Below are 20083 nucleotides of genomic sequence, written 5' to 3'. Positions count from 1 at the left end.
GTACCGTGATCGGTTTTAATATGAAGTATAATAAGTAACTGAAGTGAAACATTTAACTTTAATATCCAAAAACTTTATTCAAATTCTCCAAAACAATGAACAAAACTGCAAAAAAAAATCCTGTGGTGTGACGGAATATTAAATAGATGTACTTTTTGGAAATATGCACATAGTTACAAAGCCAAAGGGTCTCTCCCACTCGCCTCAAATGTAGAGGTCCAGTTTCCAATCTGGGTGGAGGGAGGGATTAGGAATTGTGGCCAAAAGTCCGGTGCTTCTGGAATGTTCTGTGGCCATTAGTGCAGGTAGACGAGGGGCCGGCGGCATTCTTGTTTTATTTTATCCATTTTTGCAGCCAATCGTCATGGTGATGGGGGTTCACTCATCCACGTTCTCGTTCTCATCGTTTTTCTGTTTTCTTGCGAAGAAGCCCAACTGAGGATGAGAATTTTTTTTTAAATCAGGTACCATCTGCAGATGTCAGGTGTGTGAAATAGAGTCTGAGGAGGTTTAAATAAAAGCCTCCATTGCTGTTGTAAAGATGGTACTCCCTTCCGCAGAAGCATTCCTTTACCTTCCAGAGAATGAAGATGATGAGGGCAAGTAGCAGCAGTCCACCAATGATGCTGCCAATCAGGATCCATAGAGAGATGGGGATGGTGCGACCCTTCAGTACCTCCAGCACCGTCTACACCACACACAAAGTCAAGGCTGTTTTTGACATTTAATAAGAGCATTTGAAATTCGTTCCCAATGGTAGGTAATTCCTTGAGGGACCAATGGATGAAGCAGAATTTGAATTGGGTTGAAAACCCGTGAGATAGTAGATTAGCTGTTTGTGCCTTTTTCTTTTTGAAAGAATTTGATGTTCACTAAGTACAGAGAACTGAAACACAAAAATGTAGAAGGTTTCATGCAAAATCAAATCTGCAATTCTCTCACCTCCCTCCAGATGGCAGCACTTCCCAACGTAACCAGACTGGACTCTTTAGCAGCTATTCTGTAGGACCCAACAATCTGCACAGCTTTAAACTTTGCCTGATGAGAACGGAACAGAAACATCAGCCTGGTGTCCCTTGTTTTTCTCCCACTCCCTAAAGCTGCTTTTCCCGCCTCACCTGTCTGAAAAAGTCGTCGTGAACTCTCCTGGTGATTCGGATGAGCGCCGACTGACCCCCGAGCAGCTGCTGGACCTGGCAGACCACCTCTACACACCACGACCTGCTGCAGTTCTGCAGGATCAGAGGCCAGACAACCAGCAGGGTGTCAGAGCTTCCTGCAATGCCAACCCATTAACTGTGGGTGCACTGATCCCAGTATTCAATATCAGTCAAGTAAGATTACTAGGTACCACTAACAGTATGTTGATCTGTTCTTTTTCTGTACGCTGTGCACTACATCATCAGTACTGAAGTCTTGCACCCCTTCCTGTATCCCTATTTACAACGATGCAAACATAATCTGTGCAATAAGAACAGCATCATATTAACAAGTGAAGTGTGCAGAGGATGGACATGTCCTCACAAGCTTCTCTGTCTTCAGCATGTCCTCTGGATGAAGGGGACGGACATCTTTCTGGCTGTTTTGTAATTGTGACAGGTCACTTCTAATGCTGCAGTTCACACCTGACGCCTGAAACGCCATCAGAGTACATTAGAACCGGTGCACTATATTCAGCAAACGTGGAACAGACGGAGGCATGTCACTCACATTATGAGAAAAGACATCCACTACAGACATGAAGAGCCCTTCTCCTGCTGCTGACTGAGGGCAGGTTTACCCAGAGCTCCAGGTTACGGACCCACATAGCAGCCAAGGTTCTGCAACTGTATACACAAAATCGCATTCAGCGACCTGCCAATTGTGCAGTGTGTGTTTCTGAGGTTTCCCAGGTTAAATGTACCCTGAAGTGTGTGTAAACTCGGGCCCGGTTCCCTCTGAAGCTGTCCGGAGTGGGATGGACCTCATAACGATTCAGGTTGGACTCACTGGAAGGAATGAATAACATAAAAGGCTGAATGAAATGTACGTTCCACTTTACTTTTGACGTAAACGGGGGGTGCGTGTAACTGTGAATGGGATTGGTAAATGGGGAGGGTTGCTGTCTGGAAGGGCGGCGTCGAGACGATGACTTTATTATTGCCTGCATGATTCAGGTTTTGTCTTGTCTCCTGGCATCCAGTGTAATCAGGAGAGTGATGAAGGGAACAGGACAATTGAGAATTGAGAAAAGGAGGCTTGATAACAGACCTGGTAATGAACAGGTCTGGCTCATATCGTACCACCGTCTGCAGCTGAACAAGGTTGTCCGCGAGCGTCTCCTCCAGCTCCACGCTGTCACTGTTAAAAAGAATGAATGTTCCCGTCCTTTCCTCAATGGAGTGTGCGATTAAAGTGGCACCATGTGCACAGGACAAAGACAGGCACCTGAACGCTTCGAGCTTCATCTGAATCTTGCTGATGAGAGACGTGCAGCTGAACTCGAACTCCAACATGAGGTTCAGCTGAGAGAGAGAGAGAGAGAGAGAGAGAGAGAGAGAGATGACTCTGAGGTGCACAGCTGTCCACTTCAGCAGACTTTGTCCACACACCTTGGACTGAGAGCGGAACACCGGGTAAGCTGACGTTGCAGGAGTGGCTGTTGGAGCTGAGAGCCGTGCATTCGATCTTGACCTGGGTTTTTCGTTCCTTGCAGACAGGACAAGGGACACGATTATTCCCATCACACTCGAAGCTCGGGCGTGTGTTGAAGACAGAGGACGTGGAAGTACCCGTATGCTCAGACTGGAGAATGCAGGTTTCTAGAGTACTGAAGGGTCAGGCTGGTGTTTGTAGGCGTTCTCCAGACGGTTCTCTAGCTGCACAACCACAGCAAGACGTCGCCGAGGGCTGCGGACCACGAAGGGCTTCTGCCTACCGGCGCATAGCATATCATTAACCAGCGAATAACCTTTACATACTCACAATACGTTAGGGATATTGTTATTACAAGAGGGCTTTTCCTATTTCTCTGAATTTGAATGAAATAAGTAAAAGTTCCCTTTTATATTACTAATAATGTATGCGAAGAAACCACAATTTTCAATAGTTTAATATATATAACCCCCAATAAATCTGTCCCACCAAGTTCACGCCATGGCCAGGTGACGCTGCTCGTCCGTCGTGTGTTCATGGCTGTTGAATGATGACTTACTGACAATAGCAGCTTTTTATAACCCCTGAATGTTGATGCCACATTGAGAAATTGTCTCTTGGTATTGGCCCCAAATTGTCTCTTGGTATTGGCCCCAATATAAGGTACACACCTACACAATGAGACCATTACATGGAAAACACAAAATGTGGCGTTTTTATCGCCCCAACACAGTTGCCTCTCTATCCCCAAAATGTCTGAAGAGAAACCAACACCGTATGTATGACGTCCACTAAGTCTCTCAGAATATCCCTACTTATTGTGAGTAGTGGGTATAATACCGGGAGTTCTTGCTTTTGGGAAGTTTAGGCTGCAATAAAGGGATTTTACAGAATTGAAATAGACTCCATTCCTTTTCTGAGCATGGAGTGCTCTGTTGGTACTTTTTGTGGCATCAAATGTGCCATCATTAAAAACCAAGAGACAAACATGTCTGTAGCTATGGTGACTTGACTAAACAGCTTCAAAACATTCAAAGATAGAACATGGGTAGTAATCAAAGGGTGGAGGAAGTCCACAACATTAACATCACAGCAGATTTCCATTCTGTGTACAGGACCAGCAAATATTCATTCTGTGGCTGGTGAGGCCTTCATAAAAAACTTATCAGGTTAAATCGTGGTACCCTCGTCCCACTGATGTCCATCTGGGCCTGTAGCACAAGGTCGGTCACACAGATATCATCTTCCCCACAGTCTTTGAAGAAAGGGATCTATGCAAGAAATGAAGAAAAAGCACATTAAATAAAAACTAGTAGATTAAAGACGTGGACACAAACCAGTACGCATTTATAAAACGTATCTTTCTGTATCTGTTTGAAATGAGACATTTTATGAGACTGGCATGCCTTCTGTTCTTTTTCTTTGTTCTCTTTATACTTTATTGTGTGTAATTAGGCAGTGGCCAGCAGTGCTCACAAACTGCTTGAGTGCGGTAGGCCAGCCTTCATCCAGCACGGGGCCACTGTCAGCGTCATTGATCTCGAACCGCAGCGAGAAGCTGATTGGCCGAATGTAGTCTGCTGTGTCCTATTAGAGCAGAAAGCAGACAGAACCACAGTTGGAATGGCACAAAATGTCACACAGAGCCATTAAAGGATAGAAAAATGCACAGTTGACACTTAGTTCTGTCCTCTACTTCACTCTTAAATTAAATTCTGCTTCATATTAAAATATTTTTAAAACGTAAATGTAAAATATTTTTCATGCCACACTTAAATTTAAGTGTGAATCTTGACAGCATTACTGGAAAGACACAAGAATGAACAAGTCTATTGTGTAGAGTGGATGATATATCTGAACAGAAAGTGATGCTAAAGGTGCTAGTAGCCTAGTGGGTAACACACTCGCCTGTGAACCAGAAGTCCCAGGTTCAAACCCCACTTACTACCATCGTGTCCCTGAGCAAGACACTTAACCCTGAGTGTCTCCAGGGGGGGACTGTCCCTGTAACTACTGGTTGTAAGGGCGTCTGGTAAATCCTGTAAATGTAAATGTAACGCTGACTCACAAACACATGGAAGGGCAGGTCATGGCACACAGTCTCCCCAACGCGAACCCAAACCCCAGTTCATGGTCTGCCTCTGGGAGTTCTTGTCAAACAGCGCCCGTGTGGAGAACTTCCAGTCATCCAGCAAGGCTTTGACTTGCAGCTTCTGCTCAGGGAAGGGACGGGGACATGATGCAAATGGTCTGACATGAAATATTCATGAATATTAATGAGAAATGTTTCCCTAGGTTGAGGAAGAACTGTGTAAGTACCAAGTTGATTCTGTTGGCATGGGGGAAGCGTGAATTAGTGATGAAAACAAGCCACGGCAGTGACGCAGGCTGATTCTCGCCCACCCTGTTGGCCAGGTTCTTCTGGATGACGTTATAGAGTGAGGCTGGAAGGACAGACTCACATTGATCTGGACGATGCTGCGAGAGCTAGAGAGAGACAATTAAAAAAGATTTTAGCAATGGTGAAAATGGGAGGCCCAGGGTTAATTGGTGTTGATGCACTGATACCTAAGAAGAATGGCATTGCCCTGGGCGCCAACTGACAGATCCAGCAGGTCATCTCCATCCAGATCTATCTGTGAGCTGACACTCCGACCAAAGTACTGAAGCCCAGGAGAAAGAGTAGAACCTGGGATTCTCTGCAGTCAAACAGAAAGAAAGAGCGATTATGGCTGAAGAGAGAAAGGGGACCACACAGAGAGAAATGGAACATATGTCTTGTTGAGCTTGCCTGTTTATACTGTGGATGATGTAAACTCATCACCATGGTAAACATACAACGCTCCCTGGTGGTTATCCTCTAGTGGTGCCCCAACCAGCAGGTCAGCATAGCCATCCTGGTTGAGGTCAGGTGCTACAGCCATGGCATAACCAAAGCGGGCATCTTGGGCCTTTGGCTGAGACCGCAGAGTCCCATTAGGAGAAATTGGTCCTGTGGCAGATTTTTGGAGTAAATCTTATTTGGTAGATCATATTTGATAAAAAGGGGAAATTAATTTCTAAATAACAACAGTGAATAAATGAACAGTTCTGTCTGGTGGGTTGGTCTATGCATACCCTATGTGGGTCTGAACTCACCCCATCTAGACTGTACATATAAACCCTCCCAGTCTCCTTGTTCCCAGCACCAAGGAACATGGGCCGCAGCCACCAGCAGAACATCAGTTATCCCATCATGGTCTACATCCACACCCGCACACCTCACTGCCTTAATACGAGCCAATCTGATGTGAGAAAGTTCAGAACTTTTCATTGGTATAATGTGAACATGCATGTGAACATGATTGCTCATGGTAATTGCTTGTAATTGGAACATTTTAAGCATGGAATTGCTTAAAATGTGGTGGTAGTAGCCTAGTAAGTAACACACTCGTCTATGAACCAGAAGACCCAGGTTCAAATCCCCGCCTACAACCATCATTTCCCCTGAGCAAGACACTTAACCCTGAGTGGCTCCAGGGAGACTGTCCCTGTAACTACTGATTGTAAGTCGCTCCGGATAAGGGCGTCTGATAAATGCTGTAAAATGTAAATGTAAATGTAATGTAAATGGAATTTACTATTTTTTTACACTGACATGATTATCAAGAAGGAGAGGAATAAATAGGTATGAATATATTGACAAAAATGAACTTATATTGAATATAGCATCATTCAGTGCACAGTCTTCCTGACTGTGATTGTGGAAAATAGGTTATTAAAAGGTTATTATAAATTTTATATTGCTCCTGTGTGAAAGTGCATTTTATGTCTAGCTCAAATATCAGCTATTTAATAATCAACAATGATGATCAATCATGAGCAAATAACAACGGTTTTAACAGAAAAGAAGTAAAGACAGATAAATAAACCTGCTCTCCATTCAGGGCCTGTGAGATGATAACGTCCCCATAGACACTGAGGTCAAACAAGATGACTTTTCCTTTGTGTTTGAACCGTGGCGCTCCAGCAACATACAACCTCTTCCAATCGCCAACTGTGACTGAGGACACGGTGTAACCTACAACACACAGCAGACACGTGTAATGAAATAAACAGTTTCCTCCCTCTGCAGCACTTGTGTAAAGATTCTATACAACACAGCACAGACACACACACCGAATGTGTGTGAAAGGTTTTTCAGCCAGGCAGAGTTTTACCCAGGTAAGCGGCGTGGTTCTTCAGCTCCAGAGGGAACTCGCTCTCAAATGCCTCACGGGAGGGCACAATGTCACCGTTCCTGGTCTGCTTCAGCACCCCTCCCTCCCAGTCATACGCCCCTACCATCCCAAAGAGGATACCATCCTGTAGTACCAAAAAGCACAAAGATGAGAATCATTTTTTTTTTCATCGACTCCATGCTTGGAAAATAACTAATTTAATAATAATTAATTAACTAATGAAAAGGTTAGTGTTTCTATTGGACAAAATCCCCAAAACTATTCCCAGGAACGATCCAGGACAGCCCTTGATCCAAAAAATTATATAAAAAGAGTCCAGTTCTGACATTATTTCTGCCAATGATGTTGTATTTGTGGATTATCTAAGAGCTTTGTTGCATAAACAGAAAAAACTCATCTAATCCCAAATCCAGCTTTACTTACATCAAGGATATGTGTGGAGAAGCCAATCTGAGACATTTCCATCACAAATGAGCTCTTGTTGTATCCAAGTGTTCCTGTCATACAAAAATATACAAATATTCTCTATTATTTTAATAAACACATACAAAACCACAGCATTATATGGCTGCTTCATACACGACCTCCCTCAGGAGCCCCAGGTTCTACCATCACCAACACATCTTTCTCTGCTGTTCCTCACCCTGAAGCCCCCCTTCCTTCCTTCTCTAGAATTAAGGTGGAGCATCCTTCTTCCTGCACATGCACAATTTCTCTTTACCTCTTCACCTTTTCACAAATGTCCACTCCCTTACAGGCTAGGTGACATCATACACCATCTTCACAAAAAAACCTCTTCCTCCTCCTGCCCCCATGTCCCAAAAATGTAATGTACCAAGCCACCTTCCACTTGTATTTGACTACATTTATGAACTACATGGGTCCTACAACATGGTTTACTAGAGAGACTGTGTTGCTGGTTGGTTTTTACATGGTATCTTTTTTGTCAGTCCAGTGCCTCTTCTCACCTTCCAGACTGAAGATGCGGTCCCCCAGGGCGTCTACAATGTCATTGAGTGCAGCCTCATCTGTCACGTTAAAGAAATACTTCTCATCTGGGTCGCTGGCGATGTACTTTATCTCATTAATAAAGGTCTCTGGATCCTGCTGCCTACGGATGTAGTGACCCAGTACCTGAGGAAAGGAGAACAGAGAACATCTCCAATCTCCATAAAACAAATCCAACAAGGACAATAACAGATATCCTCTCATGAATACAGTGTGCAAACCAGAGGACATAAACATCTTCATATGAACATTCAGCAACACCCACACAGTTGCTTAAAGAGGGAAACAGATGAAAAGATTGGAGAAGGGGCCTGACACCACCTCCACACAGCTCGTAGAAGACAAAACATGACTTTCCCGTAGACAACATGGACAACGCTTGCACCAGCTGTCCGCTGATCGTTCCGATCCATGAACAGCCTTCTCTCATCCAACGAATCTGTTCACTCAATCTGAAACCCCCAAGAGGCACCACAGACTGTCAAACCCACAAGCTCAGCAGGGACATGGAAAGCAGAGGGAAAGGGGGAATGTACAGGCATGGAAGCTACATGGTACATTCCTCTGACCAAAGATCCTAAAGCCTGGGTGACGGCAGCTGGCAGTATCTCCCTGCGCCTGTCACAGCACTAGGAATGTCCTTAACCGCACAACACCGTAGCTTATCGTAATTATTCAGTATCTGTATTAACACGCTGAACACAAGGAACACGGATATGAAAAGGGGATATTAAGGGGTTAAGAATTCAAGGTGATATAACCCTTGATTAAGGTGACAGTAGCCTAGTGGGTAACACACTCGCCTATTAACCTAAAGTCCCAGAAAGTCCCAGCTTGAAACCCCACTTACTACCTACTTGTCCCTGAGTGTCTCCAAGCTACTGATTGTAAGTGTCTCTGTATCTGCTAAATGCTGTAAATATAAATGTGTAGCAGATGCAGAATAAAAGATGTTATTGGTTGTTAGAGGAGCAGCCTTTCACGAAATGGTCTGTCTCCGTCCTGGACAACGTTTCAGCACTGTAGATGAAGAATGAACCCTGAAAAAGTGGCGTCTTCCACACACAGGACAAGTCTCCTAGTAAATAGTGAGGTTCTATCTACACCCAAACACACATACACACTCATGTCAGCATCAGAAACAGACCAGGCCAATTTCAGTAATGTTTTTACATCAGTACAAGCTTGTCCCACTCTTTCCATTAATGCTTAAAACACAGCTTCAGCTCTAACTGTGTTGTTCTTGTGAGCTTGTTTCTTCTGCCTCTCCTGAATCCTCGTTTTTTCCTGTCATAGCAAAAATACAAAAAAATATGCTCCATCTGGCATTCCATAAAAATCATCATTATGTCCTGTGAACCTTGAGATGTGGATTGAAGGCACGACCATATTTACTCTGCTGGACACAGGAAACGAAAGGCAGTGTGTATGCGTGTGTGTCCTCGAGTCCTGCAAGAAAGAAGAGACACAAAATTCCCGACACGGACAGCCCATGACAGGAGACCGTGAAAGGAGCTCAGTCCCCGTCTCCGTTCAAACGAACCAACATTTAATTGAGCAACGCACACAGTAAGCTCCCAAAAAAGGAGCAAAGCCACCAGATCCCAGACTGAGGGACGTAGGCCGTTCTGTCTGGTTTATATGTTGGGTCATTTCTTTCTCGGAAGTGTTACGCTTGGCGTTCTTGAGAAGCTGAGATTTTGTGCATTGAAGCTTTGCCAGAAGCCACAGGTAGCAACAAAAATCGGCAAAAAAACAACAGGAAACCTACAACCCTGCTTTATAGCAAATGATCCCACATCCATTGTCCTTGAAATAGAAATGTGCGTTCTGCAACATTCCTGCGGCCACGCCGAGATGTTGCTGATACGTACGTTACGGAAGCGTACATCAGCCAAAGCAGGAACGGAGGACCTGCAGTGGTACGAAGCTGCCGACCACATGGCTGGGCGACCTCCAGGGAACCACCCGCCGCAGCTGTCCGGCCTTCGCCATGACTGCTTTTGTCTCTCCGATGCAGCATTTGATGTAGAGAGACGGGGACGCTGTGAGTTGCTCCGCCACCTGACACTGCCACCACGCTGCCACCCACCCATCCGCTCCTCGCACCACAAATATGGGGTTTCTGGGTGGGTCTCTGTGGCTCTCCAAGCAGCTATTTTTAAAATCATTTCATTTGGGCTGAGATGGTGGCGGATTTGAAGGGTGCGGCTATGCATCATTTACAATAGATTTTTCAATTATCCACCACTCATAAGCAGGGGGTGTGGGGGGTGTGGTCAATTTTTACTTATGCAAATAATAAGTCTTCACTAATTGCACCTGAGATGAAAAACAAGATTTTCATCTCTAAACTGAAAATCACACACAGATGTAAGTCCATTCTGATGGTTGCCTACTCACAGCTATGGCGTATCTGGTGATGTTGCGCTGCTCACACTCGGCCAGCGCTTCTGGAAGCTCCTCTCCATCGTGCGACTCCCCGTCCGTCACCACGATCATGACCTTGGTGGCTCCTTCCCTCGCACCTCTTTCTGGGCTGAATGCCTCTGTGCTTTAGAAAGCAGAGAAAACAGTAAGTTGTCATGTATGACAAACATATAATATTCTTCAAACTGCTACAGGCCAGAAATTAGGACCCACCACTGGCTAAAAATCAATAAATAAATAGACAAACAATACAATAGTCCATAGTAACAAATAATTTACATTTACAGCATTTATCAGAGCGACTTACAATCAGTAGTTACAGGGAGAGTCCCCCCCTGGAGACACTCAGGGTTAAGTGTCCTGCTCAGGGACACTCTAGTAGTAAGTGGGGTTTGAACCTGGGTCTTCTGGTTCATAGGCGAGTGTGTTACCCACTAGGCTACTAGCACCCTCCTGGATGCTTCACGTCAGGGGTGTGTTTAGCACACTGACATACACTCTGCATGATTGAAATGGTGCTGGGGGTGTTTTGGTCTGAAGTTCTTTCCAAAAATAGCTGGAAATGAATATGAACTGCTGTGATAAAGACGAGGGGTTATTTTGATGAAATACGTACATAAAGTTGCGCAGCCATTAAATTACGCTTGTAATGGATGTTCTTACACTTCCACAACCACTCACTTACATTTGCTTTAATATCTACCTATTGTAATATTTTGTTGAAATGAGGATTTTTTTTGTTAAATTGTTGTGAATATACAGCTTCTTCAAGGATCTATCTCTGCACCAAGTCAAATGCACACACACCCTCAGGAGACTCCACCCTGTTTGTCAAATTTTGACCCGCGTTTTACAGGCAACTCTGGGTAGCAGAGTCAACGTTAGTCAACTCAGTCATTTACGGGAGGCCGTCCAGCCCGGGGCTAAATATAACATGGCGGCTGGCCGCAAGAAAGCCAGAGTTAAAAACAACCCACTTTCCCCCCACAGACAGCCAGCTAATTACACAGTCAGCCAGGGACGAGGGGGGGGACAAGGCCACGGGCAGAGTGAAGAACACAGAGGCCAGAAGAAAGAAGGGGGGCAGGGGACAGAAAGGGAGAGAATTTGAAAGAGAGGAATAGGACGGTACAGGGAGGGTCAGAGTGAATTAAGGTGTGATTAAGAAAGCCATAAAATACAGACTGAACAACAGAAAGGTGACAAGCAGGACTTGGGATGTTAGGACAGAGGAAAAAATAGAAACATGAGTAATGCAATGGGACATGAAATGGACGGAGAAAAAACAGAAACAAATAAAAACTGTGAAAAAGCCAGGGGAACAGAGTTCTTCTTCGTGGCCTTCAAGGCTGTTTTTCCAGCATTTCAGGGGTTAAGACACTTCAAGTTATTGGAAAAAATGACATTGCCCAGTCATTCATTATGTAGTGCATAAAGGTAACGTCAAAAATGATAATAACTATTTAATCTACTATGTAGAACTTGTGATAAGGCAGTGCAGGTAGAACATGCCATACATTCCTGCATCCTGCTATGCTGTATGCACCACATGCACCATATGCACCATATGCACCATATGCACCATATGCACCATATGCACCATATGCACCATATGCAACAGGCCAGAAGTTCAAATAAACAAATACGACTTTAACCAGCAGCTCAATGTGTGGCTCCCTGTCACTCAAGTCAAGAGAAAATGTCCGGTTTTAGGAGGGGAACACCGCGCCAGCGAGTGTTTTATAGGCCGACTGAGCTGTGTCTCGGTTGTAAAGCACAGCGGGGTTTACTACACCGCACTTTCACTGCAGGCACGTGGGTCCGACCTGTGACAGCGCCGGTTTGAAGTCCGTATCGATCAGCTCACACACCACCACCCATCACCCATTTCATATTTGTATGATTAATAACTGTAAGATTTGAGTTATGTGTGTGTGCGTGTGTGTATTATACACACAGTGCCGTGAGATGTGTGTTTCTACAGCTTTAATGGCTCAGTACAGTAACCACACCTGCAGCAGTGCTGAGCCAGCGCCGTCGGTGCAGCATCTAGCGCGCATCGTCTGCAGCTGCGTGTGGGTGTGCGAGCGCATGGCCGGAGGGGCCAGATTTCCAGAAACTGAGCTGCAGCAGTGGGGTTAGATCGCAGCCTTGGAAGCACATGGGGAATTCGACGAAAACCACGCAGGGCCGCGGTTTCTAGATGTCATTCCAATGGATTGTGTGTGTTCTGCCAGCAGTGGGGTTTCAGCTGCATTGCCCCCAGAACGTGCTCCCCACGCCAACATGCTGAAGCCGTGCTGCTGGGGACACCAGAGGTTGGACGATGGGCCGTGTTTTGATCACAGAATGTCTGTGCAGACACACAGATACGGAGGAATGCATGTATTCATGATGGAGACAACCTTACCAGGCCATTTGGATGGCGTAGGCGGTGCGAGTTTCCCGCCCTTCTTGACGGCTGATATTCTTGGCAGCTTCCACCACTTCCTCTGTCGACTGATAGTCCCTGAGAGACCACTCGTGCACTGAAATTTCACCATACTGCAGGACCCCCACCTACAAAATACACACAGGCACACATAGCACACATATGACAAGAATTTGACTCATTGATGAAAATAAGACGGGAAGCTTTGATCCGGGCACTTTCATCCTCTTCTGATGTATAGAAATGACTCTCTCTCTTTCTCTTTCAGGTCTTCCTGTTGCTGTGAAGGAGCCACACATGGTCCAGCACTGTGCCCTCTGCTGCACAAACACAGCTTTGAGGTATTCTCAGATTCTGAGGAATTTCCTCTTCACCATCCTGTCTCGCCTGCAAGGAGCTACTGACTGCCTCTCTCTCTCTCTTACACTCTCACGTGCACACACCCATTCTGCTCCAGTGCCTTCATTCACATTTTACTGTTCGTGCATGTGATGAAGGCTGAGGCAGGTATTTAGACACATTTCATTCCTGGGAATACTGGTTATGTTCTCACTGATTTAAAAACAATTTTGGTCAATTATACCCGTTAATCTGCGGAAAATTGAGGTACCTAAATTATGCAGTTGTTTTGAGGATGACACAAATACTGGTCTTCATAAAGATTGATGCTTCAGTTTTTTTAGATCGTTTTGTCAGTTGTTTCTGTGCTGTTTCGAAGTATAATTACAAGCTTTTTATCCGTTTATGCAAAGAGTCAATATTCGCAGTGTCGGCACTTCTTTTCAAGACCTCTGCAATTCGCCCTGACATGCTGTCAATCAACTTCTGGGCCAAATCCTGACTGACGGCGACCCGTTCCTTCGTAATCCATGCTTGGAGTTTGTCAGAATTTGTGGGTTTTTGTTTGTCCTCTTGCCTGTTGGGGATTCTCAATTGGATTAAAGTCCGGGGAGTTTCCTGGCCATGGACCCAAAATTTCAATGTTTTCTTCCCCGCCCGACCCACTTAGTTCTCACTGTGGCCTTATGGCACGGTGCTCCATCATGCTGGAAAAGGGATTTTTCTTCACCAAACTGTTCTTGGATGGTTGGGAGAAGTTGTTGTTTTTTGGTACCATTCTTTATTCATGGCCGTGTTGTCAGGCCACTCCCTTGGATGAGAAGCAGACACACACATGAATGGTCTCAGGATGCTTTACTGTTGGCACGAGACTGATGGTAGATCTCACCTTGTCTTCTCCAGACAATCATTTTTCCAGATGCCCCAAACAATCAGAAAGGGGCTTCATCAGAGAAAATGACTTTACCCCCAGTCCTCAGCAGTCCGAACCCTGCACTTTTTCCAGAATATCCGTCTGGTCTTGATGTTTTCCTTCGAGAGAAGTGGCTTCTGTGCTGCCCTTCTTGACACCCTTGAACTCCCGCTCATGTAGATTCCTTCTCTACAATATCAGACGAATCCGCCCTTATCTGTCAACCCAGGTCACCCAACTACTGGTTCAGTCCTTGGTAATCTCACGACTGGACTACTGCAACTCCCTTCTAGCTGGTCTACCACTGTGTACCATCCGACCTCTACAACTACTACAAAATGCAGCAGCACGACTGATCTTCAACCTTCCCAAGTTCTCCACACCGCCCCTCTGCTACGTCCCTCCACCGGCTCCCAGTAGCTGCACGCATCAGGTTCAAAATACTGATGCTGGCCTACAAAGCCAGACATGGAGTAGCACCATCCTACCTCACAGCCCTTATTACACCTCGCACTGCACCTCGTATACTCCGAGCCTCCAGTACTGCTCGCCTGGTCCCTCCATCTCTGAAGGTAAAAGGAAGACGCTCATCTAGACTCTTCTCCGTCTTGGCCCCTCGGTGGTGGAATGAACTTCCAGCTCAGTCACTGAGCACCTTCACACGGCAGCTCAACACCTTCCTCTTTAGAGAAGATTTAGATTAAATTGTAATTTTCTTGTTGTCGAACTTTGTGTACAGAATCTACAACAGAGTGAATAAAATAGATGTATTCATAGTTGGGGTCCTAGTGAACCGGAATTGATCTCTTCATCCATGGTAACTTGAAAGCACGTTGTAAGTCGCTCTGGATAAGGGCGTCTGCCAAATGCCGTAAATGTAAATGTAAATGTAAACCTGTCTCCCTGCAGGTTGGACAGAATGATCTCCAGCCTTGTGCTCATCAACACTCTCACTTGTGTTAATGAGACGATCACTGAAATGATCTCAGCAGGGCTGAAATGTTTAGTGGAAATGTTTTTTGGGGGGATTAACTTTTCATGGCAAAGAGGGACCTCACTGATCACTCATATGCAAAAAAAAAAAAAAAAAACAGAAGTGGCAAACTTTGTGAAAAGCAGTATTTGTGTAATTCTCAAAACTTTTGGCCAGACTGTATACTCATCCACTGCTCAAAAAGACCTTCTAATTCTCATATATAACGCACATACACATGCACAGACATACACAGATAGTACACACCTGCATCTGTTCAGGGCTGATGTGGAACTTGCTGAGAATGTTGCTGAGGAAGTTTTGTACTTCGTACCAGGGGTAGATACTGTTGGATCCATCCAGCACTATAACTATGTCCATGTAGGTGGTACATCCTGCACATACAAATGCATATATATATATATAAAAAAAATGCAATAATTTGGAATAAATGCATAAGCATTTGATTATATCAGTGGTATGTCTGACTACGTGCTGGAAAACTTTCGATTTTGCTTTTGATTGTACTGATTTGTGCTTTAATAGATATTAAGGTTGTATGCTGGGTCACATACTTTGTGCTGTGGGTGCGATGGTCTCTCTGGGCTCCATGTCATCAGCAACAGAAGCACAGATCCCTGTACTGAACACAGATGTACCGCACTCCTGTGACCATAAAGGAGCACAGGCCTGTGGGGGGAAGAAATGGGGATTATCAGCCGCTCCATCCACACATGCAAGCTCTTGGTTTAACATGCTGCCCTTGTCAGACACCAACTCTGCAGAAATATTTTTCTACAGAAAGTCTGATGAATTGTGTGCAGTGGAGCTCGCCATCACAAATCTGCTGGTTTTGTTAGCCACTGTCAGAGCAGATTTTGGCCAATTAAAGAGAAGCCATAACCCTTAGCGTGGACAGGCCAATAAAAGTCTATGGCGTGAAGTGAACCCAGACCAAGAGGAGGTTAACATGAGCTGGAGGGGGAAAGTAATGTTCTAAAGGCGGACAATTGTTGACAAATGTTGGTAAATGCCATAAATGCTTTTGCAGAGCTGAAAGCCACAGTGACAATGAAGTCATTTCAAATGAAACGGGTCTGAACTGACAGAGAAAAATCTCATAAACCAAACTTTTATGACTTCAAAGGAAAGCAATGTATTTGACTTCCAAACCAACTAGGGACTACAAAAATAAGAGATGGAGAGATTTGAGAGAGAGAGAAAACATACCAGAAGATAAAAGTGCAAGTAAAATCCAGGAGAAACAGGAGGAGACGTTCACAGGTGAAGGTCTTGAGAGGACAAAGGACACAGAGAGCCACAGAAAAAAGAAAACCTTCATCCGGGTTTTCCATGTCCTGTCATTACAAAGACCCCTAGTGCCACTAAGACACAGAAGAGGCAGATGACAGACAGAGGGATGCAGAGGGTTGGAAAAAAGGAGCTGAAAGGAGAGGGAAAGAGGTGTTATGGCTTTTGCCAGGCCTGTTATTACAAAGGGCCAGTCACATTCCGATCCTGTTATAGCGCCAACCACAGGAGCAGACAGTCCAAAACACACACAGCTCACACACAGATACATTTTAAGCATTTTATGCGACGTAGAGGCACATGGGTGTGTGTGGCGGGCTGCTCGGTCAGCTCCGTGCATCATAACAACAATGCTGTGACTCTGGTTCCAAAGCGAAGTGACTGGCACGCTGTGGATGAAACACACACAAGTGACAAGTGTTCCCTGTAGTCCAGTTAGTCGCAGCTCAGCTCGAGATCTGGCGTGTTCCAGCTCTGTCCTTCAGAGGACCCTGCTTGTGGTTTGTATAGACCAGTGGGACTATCATCATTTTTACATTCATTTTTCCCCCCAAGACAAACTTCAAATGAACAAAGATCTAGCTTTAGAACAAAGATCTAATCATTTTAGCAGGGAAAAAGTGCAAGGAGATCAAGCAGGATGAGGCACAGATAATTAAATTGGTGTTAATTACGCCACAGCACGCCTTAAAGAGCTTGTTGGACTGGTTCTGTGTAGCTTGTTCCACCATGGGGGAACTACGGCAAGAATGTGATTTCCTCCTGCCTAGGGATTCTGGACAATGTTCCCCACAAGGCAGAGAACCTGAAGAGGTGTTGTGAGGCATAGATGGGTTTTGGGGAGGATGGCCATGGAATCAGTCTCGTAGAGGACATGGTTATTTCATCCATGCTAATATGTCTGAAAACTAAACACAGATCCACAGCAAAGATTCAAGAAGCAAAGCATGTGGCTACTGTGATTCAAGCAAGTTGAGTACATAACAAGGGGTCCCAGTGCTAAGCCATGGGGTACACACTTTGGCAAGAATGAAGATTGTGACCATGAAGATGCTCACATCACAGTTTACAGAGTGTATGGAGGCACCTTTAAAGTGAAGTCATTGTCACTTGTGATACACAGCAGCACAGAACACGGTGCACACAGTGAAATTTGTCCTCAGCATTTAACCATCACCCTGAGTGAGCAGTGGGCACCATGAAAGGCACCCAGGGAGCAGTGTGTGGGGACGGGTTTCGAACCGGCATTGATTACGGGGACAGTCCTTAACCGCTAGGCCACCACTGCCCCTGAGTGTCTCCAGGGGGACTGTCCCTGTAACTAATAACTGGTATGTTGTTCTGGAAAGAGAGGGTCAGATAAATGTAAACGTTGATGCTTCAGCTACATTGAATTAATGCATTTGATGGTTCCTTAATGGGAACTTTAACATGTTAGCGTGTGGTTTTTGGTGTAACCCATGTGCATGTGACTGTGTATTTATTGGTGCCGCGTCCCAAACCCGGGCAAATGGGGAGGGTTGTGTCAGGATGTGTGGACAACCAGACCGGCTGATCCGCTGTGGCAGCCCCTAACGGGAGCAGCCGAAAGAAGTTGAAGAAGAACAGCCGTTTAAAGTGGGTGTCCACACGTCACTGAACGTTTATCAGCCCACAGTGTGGTTGAGAGGACAGCGGTGGTCAGGTGAGCAGAGGGTCGGGGATTTCTGGATCACAGACAGTCATGAGCATAAAATGCGCACATTCACACACTCTGGAACACGTATAGACACACAAATATATAAACTCACAGTGACTCACATAAAGCCACCATGACTCCACGGTTTATTAGTTCCCTCAGCATTCCTGCTACATTTCTATACAAATAAAATGGTCAGATCGACCAAATCTCACCAAACAAGCCAAGGTTTGAGCAATGCTGTGGACTTAACTCCCATAATTTATCTGTTTCTGACTGTGTAATTAATTAGTTATATATATGAACAGTGGGCATAAACTTAGTTTGGTTTTTTATTTAGTCGTTCAGCAGTTCAGTAGTGAAGTGTATAAATACCATTATATTTGATATATATATGCTCACCAGGAAGCCGTCAGGTGAATCTGGCGTTAGTGTCATCCCCAGGTGAGAGTTTTTTAGGTTCCGTGTAAGATTCTGCAAAGCGGCTTCACCTGTCCAGATAATATACACATAAATAGACTAAATAGATTTTATATCATTATTATCATGTATTGTGTGTGTGTGTGTGTGTGTGTGTGTGTATAGAGGTAGATTTGCAGTGTTTATTACCAAGGTTGACCTTGGAGCAATTTGAGTTCCTCTCATTTCCCAGCATGCATCTGTAAACATCTCCTTTTCTGTTATTGGGAGGGCCATCCCAGGGAGCTCCAACCAGCATCCTGCACAACAAGATGAAGCATCAGTCCGTCCCAATGATATAAAACTTTATACATTTTCTTTGGTCATGAAGACAGTTGAACTGACAACAATCAACTTAAATGAAATGAGTGTCTTTTCTTGAAGAACATGTGAGCACAATGAAGCCCACAGTGATGGGAATGTTCACAACTCACGACTTCTCCCCGCCCGCCTCGTGCTGGAGCACGGTGAAGCCGAACAGCGCGTCTTCTGGCCCACTGAAGATCCGTGGCCGCTTCACGTCGATGTTGAAGCTCTCGCACAGGCCTGAGAGGGCGGAGAAATGAAGACTAAACCCGCAGCGCGTACATTTACAGCAAGAACACCGCAACTCACGTCTGGAAGCCGGCAGTGGACGTTCTGGGCGGGACGGGGGGAGCATAGAGGACCTCTGTTAGAACACACAGACCGGTGCTTCATACGGAACGTTCCTCCAACGTGGCGGCAGCCCCATCACGGTCTCCACGCCAGAACGGAGGCCAAAGCCCCAAGACGCTTCCCACAGACTTTAATCTACGCCGTGTCCCGGTCTCGTGGTCCCCGCGCTACGGGGCTCCACTTTCATTCCACTGTTTTGTCAATGAGGACTTGGACGGGACGGGAGGGAACGGCTCCAAAATAACAAAACACCAGAAGAGTCCCCCCAGAACAGGACTGGAGACGCACGTCCTCCCCCCCGTTATTCCTGCTGTTGCCCTCTCTCCATCCTCTCTGGTTTAATGCCCCCCGCCGCAGCCATCTTCTCCTCAGCGTCGTCATGACGACTACAACCCGGTGGCACAGGACGTTTATCTTTCGAATACATGACGTCCCACCTCCGCATTCCCCGTCCCTCCACACCGTGACACAGGACAAGTTCACGGCTGAATTACTGCCGCTGGTCTGTTTTAGCGTTGAAACACGAGGCCACGCCGAGAGACGGGGGGACGGGGGGGACGGGGGGGACGGTTACGGCGAGATCTTCCCTGATCCCCCAGCGCACACCTGCGTTCTGCATTTACGCCACGGGGACGCCTGGTCATCGCAGAGGCCTGGTCTGCAGAAGCCATCATCGTAAAAACAACACCTACGTACCGTCCACGTCCACGTCCAGCGTTCAGAGCGCCATGTAACGGCCTTTAAACGCCATCTGATCTTACAAAGAACTCTTTCTTCGTCCACGTCGTGCCAGCGTCAACCCGGCGGTACGGTAGATGGAACCTAAATAAGCGGAGGGGTTCACGGTTCCGGAACGGTCTGAATTAGTGCCCCGTGCCAGAGAACCCGGCTCTGGAGGAAATTCCAAATTATGCCAGACATTAAGGTGAGTGTGAAAGAGGTTGTGAAATTGTGAAAGGGTTTTCTGTCAATTTCACCCGGCCGGGTCTGTATTAATAACTTGTATTAAGGTTATTAAGAGCATTTAACT

The 20083-nt window shown here is 45.6% G+C and overlaps 1 pseudogene; it reads right to left on the bottom strand.

Moving 5' to 3' along the window:
- Positions 1-123: 123 nt before the first annotated feature.
- The window catches only part of LOC114789852 (integrin alpha-10-like), a 20718-nt pseudogene continuing 758 nt past the window's right edge, over positions 124-20083 (bottom strand).

This window comes from Denticeps clupeoides, chromosome 5 (genome assembly GCF_900700375.1).
Source record: "Denticeps clupeoides chromosome 5, fDenClu1.1, whole genome shotgun sequence".
Lineage (NCBI taxonomy): Eukaryota > Metazoa > Chordata > Actinopteri > Clupeiformes > Denticipitidae > Denticeps > Denticeps clupeoides.
Note: the sequence above shows the minus strand (reverse complement) of the source record. Positions and strands in the feature narration are given on the sequence as shown.